General features: G+C 45.1%; 1 pseudogene; it reads right to left on the reverse strand.

Annotated features, from left to right (window-relative positions):
- Nucleotides 1-2,838: 2,838 nt before the first annotated feature.
- The window catches only part of LOC108540524 (28 kDa heat- and acid-stable phosphoprotein pseudogene), a 5,985-nt pseudogene continuing 1,993 nt past the window's right edge, over nt 2,839-6,830 (reverse strand).

Raw genomic sequence — 6,830 nt, forward strand, 5'->3', positions numbered from 1 at the left:
AAAAAAAAAAAAAAAAAAAAGAAAAAAGAATTTGTCTAAAGGTTTTCCCCTCCTGGACAGGGAGGGAACAAAGGAAACATTGAATTTTAACACATGAATATGTTAACTATTTTAAAAATAGGGTTTTTTGATATAATAAGATCTCATGGTATAAAAAAAGGTATCTTGTTTTGTTTGCTTTTTTGAGATACTATCACTCTGTCACCCAGGCTGGAGTGCAATGGCATGATCTTGGCTCGCTGCAACCTCTGCCTCCCAGGTTCAAGAGATTCTCATGCCTCAGCCTCCTGAGTAGCTGGGATTACAGGCCTGCACCACCACACCCAGCTAATTTTTGTATTTTTAGTACAGACGGGGTTTCATCATGTTGGCCAGGCTGGTCTTGAACTCCTGGGCTCAGGTGATCTGCCCCCACCAGCCTCCCAAAGTGCTGGGATCACAAGCGTGGGCCACTGCACCTGGCCTATAGTTTTTTGTTTTTTTAAAAAACTGAGATACTGCCAGGCAAAGTGGCTCATGCCTGTAATCCCAGCACTTTGGGAGGCCGAGGCAGGTGGATCACGAGGTCAGGAATTTGAGACCAGCCTGACCAACATGGAGAAACCCCATCTTTACTAAAAATACAAAAATTAGCCAGGCGTGGTGGCTCATGCGTATAATCCCAGCTACTCTGGAGGCTGAGGCAGGAGAATCACTGGAACCCAGGAGGCAAAGGTTACCATGAGCTGATATTGCACTATTGCACTCCATCCTGGGCAACAAGAGTGAAACTCTGTCTCAAAAAAAAAGAAACAACTGAGATACTAAGACTACATGCTGTGTACTAACACACATATAGACACACATGCCTGTATACGCGTAGACTTTCTGACAATTCATACAAGAAACTGGCAAAACTGGACACTTTGGGGAAGGGAATTGGGTGGGAATAGAGGTGGGAGAGAGACTTTACCCTTTTGTACCATTTGTGTTTTTATGAATTCAATTATTGAATATACTTCGTACAAGTATTACTTAATAAAAGCAAATGAGTTTTAAAAATAGCTATCAAAGGCTGGGCGCGGTGGCTCAAGCCTGTAATCCCAGCACTTTGGGAGGCCGAGACGGGCGGATCACGAGGTCAGGAGATCGAGACCATCCTGGCTAACACGGTGAAACCCCGTCTCTACTAAAAAATACAAAAAACTAGCCGGGTGAGGTGGCAGGCGCCTGTAGTCCCAGCTACTCGGGAGGCTGAGGCAGGAGAATGGCGTGAACCCGGGAGGCGGAGCTTGCAGTGAGCTGAGATCCAGCCACTGCACTCCAGCCTGGGTGGCAGAGCGAGACTCCATCTCAAAAAAAAAAAAAAGCTATCAAAAGCCTAGGCATTAATAGAGGTTTTATGGAGAAAGAATCCCACAAGTTTGAAATATTTTACATACCAGTGTGCTTTTCTTTAAGTTATAACTTTTACCAAAATTAACATTCAAAGGAAAATTATATGTATGTGCATGTGTGGTAGAAGGAAACCAATTAAAACTTTGGTGTTTGTGAAAATAAGAGAACGTATTTTGGCATTTGGCTAATGTGGGAAAAACTCCTCGGCTATCAAAATTCTCTAAATAAGTTTTCAAAAAACGCCTAAGGCAGTTTCACTTCTTACAATAGACACTCTGTTGAAACAGGTTCAGGTGGCCAACCTCCACCCATAGGCTGCAGGGTTTTTGTGCTTTCTTGTAGAACTAACTAATCCTGACATGACAGTTTGTACTGTGTTTTAAATCGCAATTGATCCCCTGGTTCCAAACAAAATTTGGATGATGAAACCTATTATTGTTTCACGAAATGAGGGCCAATTTGGTTGAACCACGATTCAAAAATTTAGTTTTATTTCTGGAGATATTTTAACTTTCAGGATTTTTTTTTTTTTTTTTTTTTTTTTTGAGACAGAGTCTCACTCTGTTGCCGCGGCTGGAGTGCAGTGGCGCAATCTTGGCTCACTGCAACCTCTGTCACCCGGATTCAAGCGACTCTCCTGCCTCAGCCTCCCGAGTAGCTGGGATTACAGGTGCCTGCCACCGTGCCAGGCTAATTTTTATTTTCTATTTTTTCGATAATGTCAAGTTTAATCTGCCAAATATACAAGTTGAATTTGTGGAGCATGTTTTGCCTGGGTGCTGCATGGTAAACAGAGATTTCTTTCTTTCTTTCTTTCTTTTTTTTTTGAGACAGAGTCTTGCTCTGTTGCCCAGGCTGGAGAACAGAGGTTTCTTGAAATGATCAATGGGTAGGGTTAAAAATAGGCCCTGGCCCTGGCCAGGTGGGTAGGAACCAGGCGGGGAAGGGCAGAGAGGCGAGGCCTTGGTCAGACAGGACTGACCAGGGGCAAGCTATGACCCTCGAGGACCCAGGGGCACAGGCTCCCAGATGACAGCCCCTCTCTGAATGAGCACCCAGGCAACATAGTCCAGGGCTGGGTGTAGCAAACCCATGAGCAGCTGCCTCCTGGCACGACCACGCCCTTACGTGCTATCTACCAGACAAATGAAAGCTCTTCTTACCTGATCTCCCAGACATCCCCCAGCTGGGGCTCTGAATTCTAAAAACAGCAAAACATTCAAATGGTTCCATATGAAATGCTGTCCTGCATCTTTCTGTCTCAAAGATAGCAGCTACCCCTCCCCCATCCCCCCCAACATCCCCCAAACAATTTCTGTGCCAAGATGAAGAGGAGGCCCCAGGCTGTGGGGGGCTTCTGGCCGTGAGGGGCTGTTGCAGTGGCACCAGGGCACAGGGTGGACAAGACACAGCAGAGGTCCCGGCAGCACAGCCCAGGTCCCTGGCATTTCCTCCTGCGGGTCACAGTTGCTTATTCAGGGAGAGCGACTGCATTGGTTTTCCTGACAATGTGGCATTGTCTTTTGCTTTCCTTTCCTCTTCCTTCTTCCGGGCAGCGTCCTCCTGCTGTTTCCGGATGATGGCCAGCCGGGCCAGGTCGGCCTTGGTTGCTCTGTCTTCCTGGCCAAGTGCATTTTCATGTAACGCTCTTTTGCCTTCTGCTTCTCAATCTCCTGTTGTTCTCTCCTTGAAAGTTCCTTTGGCCCGTCCAGATCCAGTTGTGTGAGCTTTTTGGTTGTCTATGCCACCCAGTTGGGGTTCTTATTATCAATGAGCCCTTCCACACCTTTGCGCCTTTGCTGGTAGTCATCTTCATCCTCACTGTCATCTGAGTCTAGAGATTTCTTCTCCTTTTGGGGTCACCTGCAGCTCCATCTCCACCTTCTTTTTGCTCCTCTTCTTCCCTGGCCTTCTGCTTCTCAGCCTGCAGCTGCACGTCAATCTCCTCAGGGCTGATATACTGCCTTGCCCGGCCTTTGTGGCCTCCCTTTCTCCCTCCTTTAGGTATCGTGGCTCCAGTGGTGGCAGCTGCGCCTCAAACTGACACCTGAACCGGAATTTTTGTATTTTTAGTAGAGACAGGGTTTCACCATCTTGGTCAGGCTGGTCTTCAACTCCTGACCTCGTGATCCACTCACCTCGGCCTTCCAAAGTGTTGGGATTACAGGTGTGAGCCACTGCACCCGGCCAGGATTTTTAAAATTTTTTTCAGACAGGGTCTTGCTCTGTTACCCTCACTGCAGCCTTGAACTCCTGGGCTAAATGGATCCTCCCCACTCAACCTCCTAAGTAGCTGGGACTACAAACATGTGCCACCACTAACCTGGCTAATTTTTAATTGTTTTTGTAGAGATGGGGGCTGCCTATGTTGCCCAGACTGATCTCAAACTCCTGAGCTCAAGCTATCCTCTGACCTCAGCCTCCCAAAGTGCTGGGATTGTGAACCACTGCATGCAGCCACTTTTGGAATATATGTATATTCCAAATATATGCATACATATATGCATACCGAGACCAGCTCGATCGTGGAGACCCTAACCCAGTGGCATTAGAGGAATTAAAGACACATACACAGAAATATAGAGTGTGGAGTGGAATCAGGGAGCTGACAGCCTTCAGAGCTGACAGCCCCGAACAGAGTTTGACCCACATGTTTATTGACAGCAAGCCAATGATAAGCATTCTTTCTATAGGTTATAGATTAACTAAAAGTACTCCTTACAGGAAACAAAGGGATGGGCCGAAACAAAGCGATGAGCTCTAGCTAGTTATCTGCAGCAGGAACAGGTCCTTAAGGCACAGATCGCTCATGCTATTGTTTGTGGTTTAGGAACACCTTTAAGTGGTTTTCTGCCCCGGGTGGGCCAGGTGTTCCTTCCCTCATTCCAGTAAACCCACAACCTTCAGCATGGGCATCATGGCCAACACGAACATGTCACAGTGCTGCAGAGATTTTGTTTATGGCCAGTTTTGGGGCCAGTTTATGGCCAGATTTGGGGGCTTGTTCCCAACATGTCCCCCTTTTTTAGTTTTACAAAGCGATAAAAGTAGTCACAGTGAGCTACTTCTCGCAGGAACTGGGATCTGCATCTGCAGACTATACAAAGACAAACAACACAGATTAAAAGCACAACCATCATTGAAATCACAGAGCATCCAAAAGTGTCTTTATCTTTTTTTTTTTTCTTGAGATGGAGTCTCGCTCTGTCGCGCAGGCTGGAGTGCAGTGGCACGGTCTCAGCTCACTGCAAGCTCCGCCTCCTGGGTTCATGCCATTCTCCTGCCTCAGCCTTCTGAGTAGCTTGGACTACAGGTGCTGGCCACCACACCTGGCTAATATTTTGTATTTTTAGTAGAGATGGGGTTCACCTTGTTAGCCAAGATGGTCTCGATCTCCTGACCTCGTGATCTGCCCTCCTCGGCCTCCCAAAGCATTGGGATTACAGGCGTGAGCCACTGTGCCCGGCATCTTTATCTATTTTAATGGGTTACTAGCTGCTAATCTGTCTGCAGCTCTTTCAAGCACTCCAGTTCCTGGCATTAAGGTCAGGTGTGCCTGGGATGCTTTAAATATTCATTCTTTTGATTTTGCAATATCCAAAGACAAGTTTGTAGAGTGTCCTTCTAGATGCTTTTTTATTCTTTCCCAAATTTTGATCTTATTAAGAACCATTAATAGTTTCCACAAATTCTTACGTTTAGCTCCTACAGCGGGCCATATCATTTGAGGTGGAGGTGCCACTATACTGCCATGTTTCCAGATAATAGGAACTCTTGCCATATTTCTTACCATTTCTACCATTTGACCATTTTGTTCAGACCAGCTGAACATAGTGTGGCAGGGGCACGCAGACTGAGAGGTGCAATTCAAGCTAAATATCCCCTTAGGGGACCAATCAATAATGATTCCATGGGAATCATTTCACAGCACCTCTTCCTGTTCTGCAATGCAATCTTCCCAAACAAGTATGTTCATTATTTCTGGCCAGGTTCTATTCTGTTGGCAAATAGGTTTTTGATGGCGGTATACCTCAATTATAGGAGCAGATTTATTATGGTAAATACTGAGATCAGAAAACATGTGTAACTGTGTCATAGAGTGATTACATCCAGGCATTATTGCCAGCCAAGATTGATAAATATATACCCAGTAAGTATAATTGTTCTCTGTGTCAGCCCTTGTGGAAGGAATACTCATGGCAATGGTGATCACTGCCATTATAGCTATCATTAAATTATTCATTGTGACTGGTTGTCCTGCTTTCCTCTGGTATTCTTCCACCATCTGTGACAGCTTCTTGATCTGGCTGTGTTCAACAGGTGTTGCTCATGACATTTGGGGTCCTCCTCAGCATCAGTCTCAACATGGCTGCAACCAGGGAGTCCTCGGTATCCTCTCGGAATCTCTTCCTTAGCATCTGGCTAATGATAAGGTTTCAGGTGTCTTGATGGTATCCAAATCGACTGTTGATTCAGTCCTGGAGAAACACAAGCATAACCTCTACCCCAAGTTATTATTTTACCTATTTCCCAACTTTTTGTTATCAGATCTCTCCACCAAACCAGTTGTTCTGCTTCTGTCTTTGCAGCTGGTTTCTGTAGATGCTGTTCAGCTGCTGATAGCATCTGGCCTTTAGGCAGCCTCAAAAAATTTAAAGTCAATAATGCAAGATTCAATTGCATACGGGGTATCCCATAGTCCCTGTTTTCCCCCCCTCTGCTTTTGCAACTGCTGTTTCAGGGAGAGATTCATTCTTTCCACTATGGCTTGTCCTTGAGAATTATATGGGATTCCAGTAATATGTTTAATATTCCATATAGAGAAAAATGTAGCTAGAGCTTAGCTGGTATAGCCTGGGGCATTATCTGTTTTAATAGAAGCTGGAATGTCCATCACCACAAAACACTGCAATAGGTGATGTTTAACACAGGCAGAAGACTCTCCTGAGTGGTATGTAGCCCAGACAAAGTGAGAAAACGTGTCCACACATACATGTACGTAAGCTAGTCTCCCAAACGAGGGAACATGTGTGATATCCATTTGCCAAAGAGAATTAGGTTCCAATCCTCAACGATTAACTCCTCCTGTAAAAGATGAGGAAGGCACCATTTGGCAAGTTGGGCATCGCTGGATAATAGCTTTAGCTTCTTTCCAGGTAATGCTGTATCTGCGTTTGAGACCAGAGGCATTAACATGGGTTAAATTGTGAAAGTGTCTAGCATTAGATATTGCAGTAGCAAGTAGGTGATCAGCCATTTGATTCCCTTCAGTCAAAAGTCCTGAAAGAGGTGTATGAGCCCTAATGTGAGTGATGTAAAAAGGGTGCATTCAGCTCCTAACTGCTGTTTGCAATTGGGTAAATAAAGTCATCTGTTGTTCATCTATATGAAATCATAACTGAGCATTTTCTTTTTCTTTTTCTTTTTTTTTTTTAGCATTTTCTTTTTTTTTT

This window comes from Rhinopithecus bieti, unplaced genomic scaffold (genome assembly GCF_001698545.2).
Source record: "Rhinopithecus bieti isolate Rb0 unplaced genomic scaffold, ASM169854v2 scaffold_18548, whole genome shotgun sequence".
Taxonomy (NCBI): domain Eukaryota; kingdom Metazoa; phylum Chordata; class Mammalia; order Primates; family Cercopithecidae; genus Rhinopithecus; species Rhinopithecus bieti.